This window comes from Pleurodeles waltl, chromosome 4_2 (assembly GCF_031143425.1).
Source record: "Pleurodeles waltl isolate 20211129_DDA chromosome 4_2, aPleWal1.hap1.20221129, whole genome shotgun sequence".
NCBI lineage: Eukaryota > Metazoa > Chordata > Amphibia > Caudata > Salamandridae > Pleurodeles > Pleurodeles waltl.
Genome location: NC_090443.1, coordinates 1,041,191,629 through 1,041,208,400, shown reverse-complemented (window position 1 = coordinate 1,041,208,400; position 16,772 = coordinate 1,041,191,629).

Sequence of the window (16,772 nt, the reverse complement as noted above, 5' to 3'; positions counted from 1 at the left end):
TTCACCACCCGCTACCATCCTCAAACCAATGGGCTGGTTAAGAGATACAACCACACCCTAAAAGGCATGATTAGAGGACTTCCTGAAAAGCTCAGGAGATGGGATGTCCTACTTCCTTGTCTGCTGTTTGCCTACAAGGAAGTGCCACAAAAGGGAGAGGGTTTCTCTCCATTTGAGCTTTTGTTTGGGCATCCTGTTAGGGGACCACTGAGTCTTGTGAGGGAAGGCTAGGAGAAGCCTCTCAAAGAGCCAAGCAAGACATTGTGGACTATGCGCTTGGCCTACATTCAAGGATGGCTGAGTACATGGAGGAAGCCAGCAAAAACCTTCAGGCCAGCCAGCTGCAAAAGCTCTGGTATGACTAGAAAGCTGCTATGGTGGAGTTCCAACCAGGGCAGATATTTTGGGTGTTGGAGCCTGTTCGAGTCTTAGGGGGTTATTCCAACTTTGGAGGAGGTGTTAATCTGTCCCAAAAGTGACGGTAAAGTGACGGATATACCACAAGCCGTATTACAAGTTCCATAGGATATAATGGACTCGTAATACGGCTGGTGGTATATCCGTCACTTTACCGTCACTTTTGGGACGGATTAACACCTCCTCCAAAGTTGGAATAACCCCCTTAGTATGGCCCAGATGCCTTACCTGCACAGACCTTTTCCAAGTGGTCCCCCGCAGTGGCCCTGCACCAGCTCAGTGACCTTTCACCGGAACCAGGAGCCACTTGAACTACTCCAGCTGGCCCAGTGTACCCACCGACAACCTCAACCAATCCGCAAAAGAACTTGGTAAAGCAAATGTGTGACTTTATATGTATTTTTAAAGGTGACTTTCCATTACCATATTTCAAAAAGTACTTAACCAATTTTGACAATCTGGGGTTTATTCTAACTTTGGAGGAGGTGTTAATCCGTCCCAAAAGTGACGGAAAAGTGACGGATTTACCACCAGCCGTATTACGAGTCCATTATATCCTATGGAACTCGTAATACGGCTGGTGGTATATCCGTCACTTTACCGTCACTTTTGGGACGGATTAACACTCCTCCAAAGTTAGAATAACCCCCTCTGTGTCTTAAATCTGAAGTATTTTTGTAAATTGGTCTCCAGGTATTCCTTTGAGTGTATGAGTTGCAGGATTGATACTGTAAGTACAACAAATGCTTTGCACTTCTCCAAGAAGGCTGGCGGTGCTTCCTGGGATATTCTGACCGCGGCGGTAAAGCCGCGGTCAGAAAAGGGGAACCGGCGGTTTCCCGCCGGTTTTCCCCTGGCCCAGGGAATCCTCCATGGCGGCGCTGCTTGCAGCGCCGCCATGGGGATTCCGAACCCCTTCCCGCCAGCCTGTTTCTGGCGGTTTTCACCGCCAGAACCAGGATGGCGGGAACGGGTGTCGTGGGGCCCCTGGGGGCCCCTGCACTGCCCATGCCACTGGCAGTGCAGGGGCCCCCTAACAGGGCCCCATACAGATTTTCACTGTCTGCTTTGCAGACAGTGAAAATCGCGACGGGTGCCACTGCACCCGTCGCACCCCTGCAACTTCGCCGGCTCCATTCGGAGCCAGCTTCCTCGTTGCAGAGGCTTTCCCGCTGGGCCGGCGGGCGGCCTTTTGGCAGTCGCCCGCTGGCCCAGCGGGATAGTTGGAATGGCCGCCGCGGTCTTTTGACCTCGGGCGGTCATTCGGCGGTAACTGCATGGCAGGCGGCGACCACCGCCCGCCGCGGTCAGAATGACCGCCTAGGTGTCTAGTTTTTACCCCTGTAAACCAACGTGTGGTTGCCTGGACCCCATGCACAGTGTGCCTAGTTTTGCACACTACATAGAGGGCCAGCCTCCTACAACGAGTCATGGGCACCAGGAACTAGTAGTAGATATAGGGGAGTTTGGTGCAAATGGTGTAGTTGGTGCATGGAACGGAGTCTGGATCCCATGGAAGCTCCTGCAACTGCCTTAGCAAACTCTTTAACTGAATTGTTTCAGTCAGGGTTATCTTATAGGGCAGTTACTTGTCATAGATTGGGTGTTTCAGCCAGTCACGCCATGTTAGGTGACATCACGATTGGGAATGACTCATTAATTTGTTGGATGATGAAGGGTCATGGAATCAAAAGGCTACCTAGACCTAATTATACTTCCCTTTCGGATGTTAAATTTAGTTTTCAAACTTTTTGACTAATGGCCAAATAATTGTTACCTTTCTTTGAGACAAATATCACAGAAATGGCAGCGCTTCGCTCTTTAATGTCATTCAGAAGGGTTTCTGATATTAAAGTCTTGGAAGTCTGTAACAGGCTTTATTCATCAAATGGTGTTCATTTTGACATTTGGAAAAGGACAAAGAACATGTCAACTCATGTCTTTTCACCTGTTTCAGGTCCTGAGCTCGCCCCCCACGACCGCAGCACCAACCTGCTGCCCTCTGCTTCTGTCCCACGAGCACGCTGCCGTTTGCGTGTTCGAGGCCCTCCTCCACCCGCAGGCATCCTCCTGCGCCTCATCCCTGGTGGCTAGTGGGCTCTCTTGACCCGTGTGCCGCTTCCGCCGTCCTGTAAGTTGTTTTTTGGCTTTTTCGCTTTTTCAGCGCCTCGCCGCCGGCGCTTCTGCCCCCTTTGTGCCCCCCTGAATTGCTGTCTCCCCGATCGTGTATTGTGCCATTATTGTATTTCTGATTGTGTGCTTTTCTTATTGTAACTGCCTGTATTTTTGCTCGTTTTCAGTGTTTTTGCCCCTTGTGCGCTCCCCGTTCCCTGCTGCTGCCTCCCTGCGGCACCACCCCCCCTCGCGCCCCCATTTGCCGCTCCCTCCCGCCTCCCAGCTGCTCCTCCCTCCCCCCTCCCTTCTTAATGGCTGGCGCTGCGCGTCCGCGCAGCGGACGCGCCAGAGGCGCGCCAGAGGCAAGCCCGTCTGCGCCCGTCCGCGCCTGGACCGCGCCCAGCGCCACCCCCCCTAGCCCCCGTGCCCCCTGCATCCGCTACTCAACCAACGAACTCCGCGCTTTCAACCCCGGCCCCTCCACTGAATGCTTCCGGGCGTCCCCGAAGCACACTAAAGGGCCTTTTTCCTGCCGCACCTGCAACTTCTCCTGCATCAGAACGACTAATCCAACTACTAAAATATTCAACCCCAACCACCTGAACTGCATCCTCATCAACACCCGCTCCGCACGAAAACACGCCATCGAGCTCTGGGATTTGCTCGACACCTCTGCACCTGATGTGGCTTTCCTGACCGAAACCTGGTGGAACGACTCCTCGGCTCCGGACATCGCCATCGCCATACCGGACGGCTACAAAATCATCAGAAGAGATCGAACCAACGGAATCGGAGGCGGAATATCCATCGCTCACAAAGCTACCCTCAAAATCCACACCCACTCGGACGACACCCTCAAGACAGCCGAACACCTCCACTTCCAGATCCACACGGACCCCAACACGACCCTCAGAGGAACCCTCATATACCGCCCTCCAGGACCAAGAGCCCCCTTCAGCGACACCATCGCCGACCTCGCAAGCACCCACGCCCTCGCCTCCACTGATTACATCCTCCTGGGAGATCTAAACTACCATCTGGAAAACGCCAACGACGCCAACACCGCATCACTGACCTCCAACCTCCTCAACCTCGGACTCCACCAGCTAATCAACACTCCCACCCACATCGCCGGACAAACCCTTGACCCCCTCTTCACCTCAAGCAACCACATCTCCTTCAGCCACACCTCCGAACTCCACTGGACCGACCATCACTGCGTCCATTTCACCTATAAGAAAATCACAGAGCAACACCGCACCCAGCTACCTCCTCACCGCCACTGGGGCAAAGTCACCCAAGACCAACTGACCAGCACCCTCATCAACAACCCTCCACCCGACGCAACCGACCCGAGCACAGCCGCCATCAATCTCCATCAATGGATCCTCGACTGCGCCAACACCCTTGCCCCACTCAAGAAACCCACCGCAACCCAAGGAAAGAAAAAACCAGCCTGCTTCACAGACGATCTAACCACCTCCAAATGCATCTGCCAGAAGCTCAAAAAGAAATGGATCCAAGAACGCACACCGACAACCTCGCCACCCTCAAAAACGCCAACCGTGGACACCACCAACGGATCCGCCTCGCCAAGCGCGCCCACTTCACCGAACGCATCAACAACAACGCCCACGACTGCAAAGAACTCTTCGGCATCGTGAAGGAACTCTCCAACCCAAAAGCCAACTCCAACGACATCCCGCCCTCCCAGAAACTCTGCGACGACCTCTCCACCTTCTTCCACCAGAAAATCGCCACCATCCACGACAGCTTTAACACCGGTCCACCGCCAGACCCCACCCCGACGTCTCCTCCCACGACTGCCGCCTCACCGCCTGGACCCACGTGGACGATGCAGAAACCATAACAACCATGAACACCATCCACTCAGGTTCCCCTACGGACCCTTGCCCTCATCACGTATTCAACTCAGCCAACGCCACCATCGCCCCCGAACTCCGCAAGATCATCAACCTCTCCTTCACTTCCGCCACTTTCCCGGACAGCTGGAAACACGCAGAAATCCAACCCCTCCTCAAGAAACCCAAAGCCGACCCCAACGATCTCAAAAACTTCCGTCCGATCTCTCTCCTCCCTTTTCCAGCTAAGGTCATCGAGAAGATCGTCAACACTCAACTCACCCACTTCCTCGAAGACAATTCCATCCTGGACCCCTCACAATCCGGATTCAGATGAAACCACAGCACTGAGACTGCTCTCCTCGCCGCCACAGATGACATCAGACATCAATTGGACAACGGCGAAACCTCAGCCCTCATCCTCCTCGACCTATCAGCCGCCTTTGACACAGTCTGCCACCGCACCCTACTGACCCGCCTCAAGGAAGCCGGCATCCAAGATAAAGCCCTCCACTGGATCTCATCCTTCCTCTCCGACAGAACTCAGAGAGTCCGTCTCCCCCCTTTCCGCTCCAAAGCCACCAACCTCATCTGCGGCGTCCCCCAAGGATCCTCCCTCAGCCCTACGTTGTTCAACGTCTACATGGCCCCCCTCGCTAAACTGGCCCGCCAACATCATCTCAGCATCATCTCCTATGCCGACGACACCCAGCTCGTCCTCTCCCTGACCAAAGACCCGCTCACCGACAAAACAAACCTCCACGAGGGACTAAAAGCCATCGCCGATTGGATGAACAACAGTCGCCTGAAACTCAACTCCGACAAGACGGAAGTCCTCATCCTCGGGCGCACTCCCTCGGCCTGGAACGACTCTTGGTGGCCCTCCGACCTCGGACCCCCGCCCACCCCTGCCAACCACGCAAGAAACCTCGGCTTCATCCTGGACTCCGCCCTCACCATGTCCAAACAGGTCAGCGCCGTCTCCTCCTCCTGTTTCAACACCCTTCGAATGCTCCGCAGAATCTTCAAGTGGATTCCAACAGAAACCAGAAAGACGGTGACCCAGGCCCTCGTCAGCAGCAGACTTGACTACGGCAACGCACTCTACACAGGCATCCCAACCAAAGACATCAAACGACTCCAACGTATCCAAAATGCCTCCGCCCGACTGATTCTCGACATACCCCGCCGATGTCACATCTCCCCTCACCTGAAGGAACTCCACTGGCTCCCGGTAGACAAGAGGATCACCTTCAAACTCCTCACCCACGCTCACAAGGCGCTTCACAACACCGGACCCTCCTACCTCAACACCAGACTTAACTTCTACACTCCAACACGTCAACTCCGATCCGCCAACCTCGCCCTCGCCATCGTACCCCGAATCCAGCACAAGACCTCCGGCGGCAGATCCTTCTCCTTCCTCGCCGCCAAGACCTGGAACTCTCTCCCCACACCTCTACGCCAGACCCAGGACCTACTCACATTCAGAAGGCTCCTCAAAACCTGGCTCTTCGACTGCTAAACAGCAGCGCTCCACGCCCCCCCCCCCCTCCCCTCAGTGCATCGAAACCCTGACGGGTACATAGCGCGCTTTATAAATATTGTGATTGATTGATTGATTGATTCCAGGACTTTCCAGAGCTATGTGTGGTGAGTTGCATGAAAGTATATAAGAAGAAAATGCTGGCATTTAGACATCATGGTGAAGACCAACTTTTAATATCTTAGGTGAAGCTGTGCAAGGCAGTTTCTACAGCCATTATAGCCAGGTGGATTAGAGCAATAATGAGTGAAGCAGGCATAGATTTATCACAGTTTGATGCTCATTCAGCAAGAGGGGCTATGGCCAGTAATGTTTTTTGGGCTGGTGCTACTCTCTCTGAGATCCTCAAGGCGGCCGGCTGGGCACATAGTAACACCAAATTTCTATCTGGGTACAGTGAAGCATGAAATTAGCTTAATAGTAGACAGCTTTAAACATGGGTAATGATAGCCTCCGGTCTTGTAATGAAATTACGATTCTCCAGTTAATATGCAGAGAGAATCTTGATTTCATTAAAGACTACGGAGGCTAACATTATCCCACCCACCTCACCCTGTGTTTCTTATTTTTAGGAGAGGTAAGATATGAATGTGTTTTGCTTTATTCTCTGTTATATCTTTTTTTTAACAGTCTTTTAAAACTATCTTTCTCCCATAGGAAATAATTATTGATTGTAAAACTCCACTAAGGATTGTCTGGATGTATCCAGTTGACCTTGTTTCAAAAGTTCCATGTTGTTTCAAGTTGAGGTTTTTTCTTCCTATTGCAGCCTAAAAGAGGAAGAAGGTTGTTGCTATGGTCATATATGCTGCACTAAGGTTCCACAAAGGAATATTTTCTTTATGATGTATGTTTGTTTTTTAAAGGGCTGCATGTTGGGGCAGCAATAGAAGATGTGTGCATAATGTTCGCCTCCGTTGTCTTTAATGAAATCAAGGTTCTCTCTGCATGTTAATTGGAGAATCATCATTCTTACTGAATGGTTGTGTTCCTGTCACGTTTATTGTTTTCCTTTCTGTTTTTTCGTACTTTGCTCCTATTTTGCCTTGTGTTGTCCTGTCTCAGCCCCTTCTTTCTGTAGAGTTTTACCAGTATGTTGCGGCAGAATCCTTGGGGCTTCTGCTTATGTCCTGGTCAGCTTTGGGCTTATTGCAGCTCTACTGGCTGCTAGAACCGGTAAGCATCATCCGATCTGTGGTACATAATTTTTTTACTAGCTCGACTAGTTATTTACTATCTCCTTCTGTCTTCCTTTTGGTGTAGATCTACTCATTCCTTAACATCTATGCAGAGTGGGGCTGTCCCGTGAAACAAATAAACCCTGAAGGAGTTTGGACACCGGTCCAGGATTTCTCTCGCACTCCCTTCCCTGTTTCTCCCCCGATTCCTATGTCCGGTGGTGATCAGGGAAGCTAAAGGGTGTCAACAGGACTGCAACTTCAGAACCTGACATGAGCAAATGTGGGCCCAGATTTACTAAAGCTTTGCCCCATATTTGCATCACTTTTGTGACATAAACCCAGCGCAGTGTTGAGCTGCGATATACTATCCAACGCAAACCAGGATTTACATTGGAAAGTATCCCAAAGTAATGCAAAGTTTTGCTCTGCACTATTTGGCACTACTGCGTATCAAGGAAGCATCCATGGGTGGTCCATGGACGTTCCCAAGCAGCCGCCCGAGGTGCTGATGCAAATCCTATCTACTAACATTCGTAAACTGTGATTTGCACCACAACATTATGGGGGTCATTCTGACCCTGGCGGTCATTGACCGCCAGGGCCGGGGACGGAGGAAGCACCGGCAACAGGCTGGCGGTGCTTCAGGGGCAATTCTGACCGCGGCGATAAAGCCGCGGTCAGAAAAGGGAAACCGGCGGTTTCCCGCCGGTTTTCCCCTGCCCCAGGGAATCCTCCACGGCGGCGCTGCAAGCAGCGCCGCCATGGGGATTCCGACCCCCTTCCCGCCAGCCTGTTCCTGGCGGTTTATACCGCCAGGAAGAGGCTGGCGGGAACGGGTGTCGTGGGGCCCCTGGGGGCCCCTGCAGTGCCCATGCCACCGCCACTGGCATGGGCACTGCAGGTGCCCCCTAACAGGGCCCCATTAAGATTTTCAGTGTCTGCACAGCAGACACTGAAAATCACGACGGGTGCCACTGCACCCGTCGCACACCAGCAACTCCGCCGGCTCCATTCGGAGCCGGCTTCATCGTTGCTGGGGCTTTCCCGCTAGGCGGGCGGGCGGCCTTTTGGCGGTCGCCCGCCTGCCCAGCGGGAAAGTCAAAATGACCGCCGCGGTCATTTGACCGCGGTACGGTCTTTTGGCGGTCTCCGCCCGGCGGGCGGCACCCGCCGCCCGCCGGGGTCGGAATGACCCCCTATGTATTCTTGAGGTAGTGGTAACGAGGAGAAATGTTTTCATTTCTTCTTATTTTTTTCCAACTTGGCACCTGTGCTTTGTGTTGCATTCTACGGCACACATACATAGTGGAAAACCCTAAAGGATAGGTTTTGTACTGGAAAGGTCCCTTTCTGGTACAAACTCTATGCTATAGTGAATGTACACACCTTGAACAACGGTGCAAGAGTGCGTGCATTGCTGCATGCCAGCCAGAAGTGTGCCAGCACTGGAGGAGAGAACAATGTGCTAGATCTTAGTAGTTCTAAATCATTTATTCTCTCTCTCTTTGGTTCAAGGCTGAGCAGCAACTTTGGTTGCTGCGCTGTTTTGCATCTCTTGGGAGTCCAACTCAGCAGCTTCTGTGCCATGCCAGCTGAGCTGAATAGCAGTAGGGACCCTTCCCAAGGCTAGTAACTACTGTCCTCACTGCCTGGGGGCTGTGCCACCTTACTATAGGATGTAGTGGCCTTCAGTGCTAGATGTAAGGAGTACCTGAGCCACCTGTAGAGGATTCGGCAGCCCCAGTGGGAGCAAAGCTTGCAATCAAGGTCAGCAAGTGAAAAACTGAGCAGAATGTGGTGATCTACCTTGAGAGGCATATTTACAAGCCCCGTGCACCTCCAGAGTGTCACTTTTTATGACACTCTGGTGGCTCAGACCCATATGTATGAGGCCACACAAAGCCACTTTGCGTGGCTTTGAATGGTCTCATAGATATGGAGTAAGACAAGGCAGCGCAAGTCGCTGCGTTGCCTTACTTTCCGTCAGGGATGTCTACCATGGGTGTTGCGATGGTGCAACACCCAGGGGTTTTGATGCATCCCCAGATTTACAAGGCTAAGTAAACCTGGGGATGTGTCAAAATTGCACGCTTCCCCCATGGAGGTGTAACAAGGAGAAATAGCTCTGTCATTCTGCAGCACACATAGAAAGAAGAAAAAATTCTCCGTGGATTGTTTTTATGCCGGAAGGTGTCCCGTCCTGGACAAAAACAACCCATTGTGTGCAGTGCAGGGGGATTGGTGCATTTCTGCCCTTTCCCTGTGGCGCAGGGCAGTGCAGCAAGGTCACTGGATGTGCTGCCCAGTGCCACTTTATTGTAAGTATGACCCTTATTTGTGAAGAGAAAATTCTGCTTCTAGAGGTTAAGGGCCAAGCTGTGTTGGGCTTGGAGGGTCCCAAACCTTTTACCTGGGTGAGGACCTTTCTAGGACTCAACAAGGACGGACCATTTAAATTGCAAACTATGCTGACATGCTTCCAAGATGGAGGTCTTCTGTTTCTAAGCATGTCAAGTGTGAGTGGCCATCAGAAAGTCAAACGATTGAGCTGTGTCATGTAAACGTCCTTGAACTCTTCTTCCCTAATGAGTGACTTCCCAGCCATCCTTATTGTGATGTACAGACATGTGCCAATGCATCTTCGAGAACCAATATTACACTATGTGATATAGGCGGTCATTCTGACCCTGGCGGTCAAAGACCGCCAGGGCGGAGGACCGCGGGAGCACCGCCGACAGGCCGGCGGTGCTCCAATGGGGATTCCGACCGCGGCGGTAAAGCCGCGGTCGGACCGGCAACACTGGCGGTCTCCCGCCAGTGTACCGCCGCCCCATTGAATCCTCCAAGGCGGCGCAGCTTGCTGCACCGCCGAGGGGATTCCGACCCCCCCTACCACCATCCAGATCCCGGCGGTCCGACCGCCGGGAACCGGATGGCGGTAGGGGGGGTCGCGGGGCCCCTGGGGGCCCCTGCAGTGCCCATGCCACTGGCATGGGCATTGCAGGGGCCCCCGTAAGAGGGCCCCTACAAGTATTTCACTGTCTGCTTGGCAGACAGTGAAATACGCGACGGGTGCCACTGCACCCGTCGCACAGCTTCCACTCCGCCGGCTCGATTCCGATCCGGCTTCATCGTGGAAGCATCTTTCCCGCTGGGCTGGCGGGCGGCCTGAAGGCGGCCGCCCGCCAGCCCAGCGGGAAAGTCAGAATTACCGCGGCGGTCTTTTGACCGCGCAGCGGTATTCTGGCGGCCCCCGACAGGCCGGCGGCGACCGCCGCCGGTCAAAGTCGGAATGAGGGCCATAGTCTTCATCAATGACGTTCATCTGAATGAGCATGACATGAAGAATTGAGTTACACCAGGCTCGTCTGCCAACTTATTCTGCAGGAAAGTGCATTTTTGGCACCAACATAAAGTACAGATCCATGGGAATACTTAGGCAGAAGTGTGTTTTCCAAACATCTTCATAAGTGGTTTACATTTAAGCATTCTTGCAGCTAGAACACTGCTCTTCCCTGAAAGACGAGAAGCCCCAGATGTAATAAGAACTTAGCGCAATAATCCATTGACCCCAGTGGTGGCCTCCTAAACACACGATTAGATGGGGAACACTGATCTATAATGCCATGCAGGAATCATTCTACCTTCAGTTAACAAGCTCCAAAATGATGTCTCCACTCTCCTGAAGATCACAACAAGAATCAATCACAAGCTAAAAGCAACATATGTTCATCATTGGGTGGACTCAACCTAAATCTTGCAGCAATAAACAGATTTACAGCCTTGAGTGCTTTTCTAAACAGCATCATCAATGGATAAACATCCTTGAGACATGAAGCAACTTCCTGTATTAACTCACAATCCACTGCATCCCGAGGTGGCCACCGAGAACGAACCTTGGAAATGCGCCTGTAGAAACCTTAGCCCCATAATTTCCAAAACTACAGAAAACGATTCAAGCCAGCAACCCTTACAGAATACCCGTATTGCTGATCTTTACATGTGTGTGAAGGCTGTAATCCCCAACACTAATATTCTGTTCTTCACCTATAACCTATAACGTAAGGCATTACTCTCATAGCTAATCGATAACCAAACCCATCCCATCTATAGAAAACTTGCAGCCAATAGCCAAGGCAATGGAACAATTAGGGTTCAGGGTAACAGCAAGATTTTAAGATCCTTCAAAGAGATATTCAAGAATCTGTCCACTATTAGAACATCATCTCCTGAGGCATACTCCATCACAGGTCCTGGCTGTCCTCCACAATCACCTATAGCATAAAGTGCCTAGATCCATACAAATCCAGGCCCAACCATGCAGCCACAGATGGCCCTCAACGTGGCTAGGTGGAGAGGTCCAATGTATACACAGATGGGTGTTCTGATTAGCAGTAATTGTGAGAACTATGATGGGTTAAGTGCTAAAGGGATGTGTCTGGTGCTCATTTTTGTGTTTAATGGTAGGGAGGTCTCAGGAAAAGCGAGATAAAAAGCTCCAGGTCACAAAGTTGGAGCTCATTAACCTGTGCTTTCCCTATAACCCTCTGAACCAGTAGGCATGCAGTGCTGCTTGCGCCACCCACAGAAGTAGCCTTTCAAACTTGTCTCAGGCCTGCCACTGCAGTGCCTGCGTGTGCAGTTTACTGCCATGTTGACTTGGCAATTCAAATTACTTGCCAAGGCCTAAACTCCCTTTTCACTACACCTAAGACATCCCTACGGTACGCCCTAGATAGCCTTATGGGCAGGGTGCCATGAATGTAAAAGGCAGGACATATATTTTTTGTGTTATATGTCCTTGTAGTGACAAACAGCCTATTTCGTTTTTCACTGATGTGAGTGCTGCTCCTATCATAGGTTTGCATTTGGAATTCCCAGAAATAGGTCTAAGTGGTAATTTCTGATCTGTGAGGAGTAGCGTGGGCATGTTTGGTATGTTTGGAATGGTAGTGAGAAATTCTGTTTAGTGGCATAGGTGGATTTTACCTTACTATTTTAGAAATGCCACTTTTAGAAAGTGGGGATTTCTCTGTGCTTATAACGCTGGTGCTTTGCAGCCTGACTCCAATCCAGGTCTAGGGCAGAGTGACAGCTCCACTTTGTGCATACTCTGCAGACAGCCATCAATCGGGATGGGTTAGGTGTGACAGGGTTACATCTGAATTCATCTACATACTGATGGTCTTCCTGGGCAGGGAGAGGCAGAGGGCATTCATACTTTACACTTGTATATATAGGCAGTGTCCTGCCCTCACACAAAGGGTTTGTTAACACCCACTGATATCTGGAGCCAAAGTAGGGGAGAAGGAAACCTCCTGGAACTGGTCAGACCTTGCTAGAAACTTCTCTCACCTTCTAGAAGCAAGCTTCTGGAGTATAAGTACAGGGGCTCTAACCCCATGATTTGAGAGCACTTTTAGGAACTGGGACTGGCCTGCATCAGGGCCCGTAGCCACATTCCATTCAATGAAGAGTCATAATCCCCATAGTAGAGGTGCACTGGCACCTTACGGTGGAGAATACAGTATAACACCTAATAGCGGCGCAGGGACATCAGCCCCCTCCACCAAGGCATAAATATAGTTCGGCAGTGAGAGAGGGTTACCGTATCCCTACGAAAAGGAGGGCAGGTGATCTTGGGACTATACCTGCCTCCTGGAATCTGCATGTTTCCGGCAGTGGTCTGTGCCTACCAGATCTATAATGTATGTCATCCTGAGTCCGCTGGTGACCAAGGTCACAAACCCTACTTCAGTAATAGCCTAATCTGCACTGTAGTGAAGACTCATGTCAAGGCGTGCATACTGCATACCAGTTCAGTTCTTGTCTTATCACGAGTATTGTGTTGGCCCATGTACAATATGCACAATATTTATCTATTATGATGTCTTGGGTCTCGTGATTATATACAAAATAGGAACCATTTCAGGATCTGCCTGGTACACGCCGTGTTTTGATACAAAATGATGCTTATGTTTCAGCTGCTGTGTCCTGTGCCCTGATAATATGAAACATGTTGTTATGTCTTACCCTGTCAGGAAAGTGAGTGTGACCTCAGGTATTTGCATAATGTGCACAGTCATAATTGATTTATGTTTTTTGGGGCTGCTATGCAGGTACAGTAATAACTTACAAAGTATATATGGTACTTATGCCATTTGGGTCTATGATGTGTGAACAGGATTGGGAACTTACGCATAGTGCTTTTGATCTATGTTGTTGTTGGTCTAAGATATATAGATTCACAACATAAGAAGTATATTTTTACACATACCTGCGTGGAGTCTCTTTTGTGGTGTATTTACTGTGTCAGTGGTGTGAGTGTGTTGCACAAATGCTTTGCACATGACCTCGGAGGATAAGCCTGACTGCTCTGTGCCACACTACCAGGGGTGAGCACAGGTTATCTTTGGAGTGTAACTCCCTCACCCTGATTAGAGTTGTGGGCTCTGCCTGGCTGAGGTGCAAACCCTAGCCAACCAGAAACGCCATTTCTAACACCAGGATATTCTTGTTTCTTGAGCTAGAACACTTGCAGTGCACCCTTGTTTCCTGAACATGTGGTGTTTTGCTATCCAGCATTGTTTCTTGACTTAGCGCTGACTTGCAGTGCCCCCTTGTTTCTTGAGCTAGCACTGTTTTGCAGGGTGCCCTCATTTTCTGCACCTGCTCTGTTTTACAAAAACATCCTGGTTTCCTAAGCTAACGCTGTTGAGCAGTGTTTCCTTGTTCCGAGTGCTAGCACTTAGTTGCAGTGCACCCTTGTTTCCTGAGCTAGCAGTTTTTCAATGCATCCTCGTTTCCAGAGCCAAACACTGTCGTGCAGTGCATTCCTGCTTTCTGCTTTACAATGTATCCATCTTCCCATGACTAGCTCTGTATTGCAGTGCCCCTTGTTTCCTGAGCTAGCACTGTCTAGCAGTGCCCCCTTGTTTCCTGCGCTAGCACTGTCTTGCAGTTTCTTGAGTTAGCACTGTCTTGCAGTGCCCCCCTGTTTCTGCACTGTCTAGCAGTGCCCCCTTGTTTCCTGCGCTAGCACTGTCTTGCAGTTTCTTGAGTTACCACTGTCTTGCAGTGCCCCCCTGTTTCTGCACTGTCTAGCAGTGCCCCCTTGTTTCCTGAGCTAGCACTGTCTTGTAGTGCACTCTTGTTTCTTGCACTAGCAATGTCTTGCAGTGCACACTTGTTTCTTGAGTTAGCACTGTCTTGCAGTGCCCCCCTGTTTCTGCACTGTCTAGCAGTGCCCCCTTGTTTCCTGAGCTAGCACTGTCTTGTAGTGCACTCTTGTTTCTTGCACTAGCAATGTCTTGCAGTGCACACTTGTTTCTTGAGTTAGCACTGTCTTGCAGTGCCTTCCTGTTTCTGCACTGTCTTGTAGTGCCCCCTAGGTTCCTGAGCTAGCGCTGTCTTGCAGTGTACGTATCTTTCTTGAGCTAGCGCTATCTTGCAGTGCCCTCTTGTTTTCTGAGCTGGCGCTGTCTTGCAGTGCCCTCTTGTTTCCTGAGCTAGCACTGTCTTGCAGTGCCCTCTTATTTCCTGAGCTAGCATTGTCTTGCAGTGCCCCCTTGTTTCCTGAGCTAGCGATGTCTTGCAGTGACCCCTTTTTTGCTGAGATAGCGCTATCTTGTAGTGTACATTTATTTCTTGAGAAAGCACTATCTTGCAGTGCCCTATTGTTTTCTGAGCTACCTTTGTCTCACAGTGCCCCTTGTTTCCCGTACTAGCTCTGTCTTGCAGTGCCCTCTTGTTTCCTGAGCTAGCACTGCCTTGCAGAGGACCCTTCTTTCCTGAGCTAGCGCTGTCTTGCTGTGCCCCCCTGTTTCTGCAGTGTCTTGTAGTGCCCTCTTGTTTCCTGAGCTAGCACTGTCTTGCAGTGTCCTCTTGTTTCCTGAGCTAGCTCTGTTTTGCAGAGGACCCTTGTCTCCTGAGCTAGCACTGTCTTGCAGTGCCCCCGTTTCTGCAGTGTCTTGCAGTGCACTCTTGTTTCTTGTGCTAGCACCGACTTGCAGAGGACCCTTGTTTCCTGAGCTAGTGCTGTCATGCAGTGCCCCCCTGTTTCTGCAGTGTCTTGCAGTGTCCTCTTGTTTCCTGAGCTAGCACTGTCTTGCAGTGCCCGCTTGTTTTCTGGGCTAGCGCTGTCTTGAGTGCTCCCTTGTTTCCTGAGCTAGTGCTATCTTGCATTGCCCTCTTGTTTCCTGAGCTAGCGCTGTCTTGAGTGCTCCCTTGTTTCCTGAGCTAGTGCTGTCTTGCATTGCCCGCTTGTTTCTTGGGCTACCGCTGTCTTGCAGTGCCCCCTTGTTTCCTGAGCCCCCCTTGTTTCCTGAGCTAGCACTGTCTTGCAGTGCCCCCTTGTTTCCTGAGCTAGCACTGTCTTGCAGTGCCCCCTTGTTTCCTGAGCTAGCACTGTCTTGCAGTGCCCCCTTGTTTCCTGAGCTAGCACTGTCTTGCAGTGCTCCCTTGTTTCCTGAGCTAGTGCTGTCTTGCATTGCCCTCTTGTTTCCTGAGCTAGTGCTGTCTTGCATTGCCCTCTTGTTTCCTGAGCTAGCACTGTCTTGCAGTGCTCCCTTGTTTCCTGAGCTAGTGCTGTCTTGCATTGCCCTCTTGTTTCCTGAGCTAGCACTGTCTTGCAGTGCTCCCTTGTTTCCTGAGCTAGCACTGTCTTGCAGTGCCCCCTTGTTTCCCGAGCTAGCACTGTCTTGCAGTGCTCCCTTGTTTCCTGAGCTAGCGCTGTCTTGCAGTGCTCCCTTGTTTCCTGAGCTAGCGCTGTCTTGCAGTGCTCCCTTGTTTCCTGAGCTAGTGCTGTCTTGCATTGCCCTCTTGTTTCCTGAGCTAGTGCTGTCTTGCAGTGCCCTCTTGTTTCCTGAGCTAGCGCTGTCTTGCAGTGCCCCCTTGTTTCCTGAGCTAGCACTGGCTTGCAGTGCCCTATTGTTTCCCGAGCTAGCACTGTCTTGCAGTGGACCCTTGTTTCCAGAGAGAGCAATGTTAAGCAGTGCATCCTTCTTTTTTTGAGCTAATGCTGTCTTGAAGTTTAACTTTGCTTCCTGGGCTAGCATTGTTTATAAGTGTGTCCTTGTTTCTTGACCTAGAACGGTTTTGCAGTGCACCCATGTTTAAAATGCCAGCACCGTTTAGCAGGATTTCCTTGTACCTAGAGGTGGCACTGTCTTGCTGTGCACCCTTGTTTCTGGGCTAGTGCTGTTTATGAGTCTCTCATTGTTTACAGAGCTAGCACTGTCTTTCAGGCACCCTTGTTTCTTGCACCTGCACTGTCCTGCAGTACAACCTTGTTTAAAGAGCTAGAACTGTGTAGCAGAGTTTCCTTGTTCCCGGAGCTAGTCCTGTCTTGCCACGCACCCTTGTCTCTTGAGCTAGCACTGTTTAGCACTCTTTCATTGTTTACAGAGATAGAACCGTCTTTCAGTGCACCCTGGTCTCTTGTTCAGCAGGGTATTCTGTGTTTACAGATCTATCACTCGTTAGCAATCTACCATTCTTTACAGAGCTAGAACTGTCTTTCAGTGCACCCTGGTCTCCTGTTCTGGTGAGTATTATTTGTTCACAGATCTAGCATCCTTTAGGGAGTATGCCAGAGTATACAGAGCTAGAACTGTCTTTCAGTGCACCCTGTTCTCCTGTTCAGCACAGCCT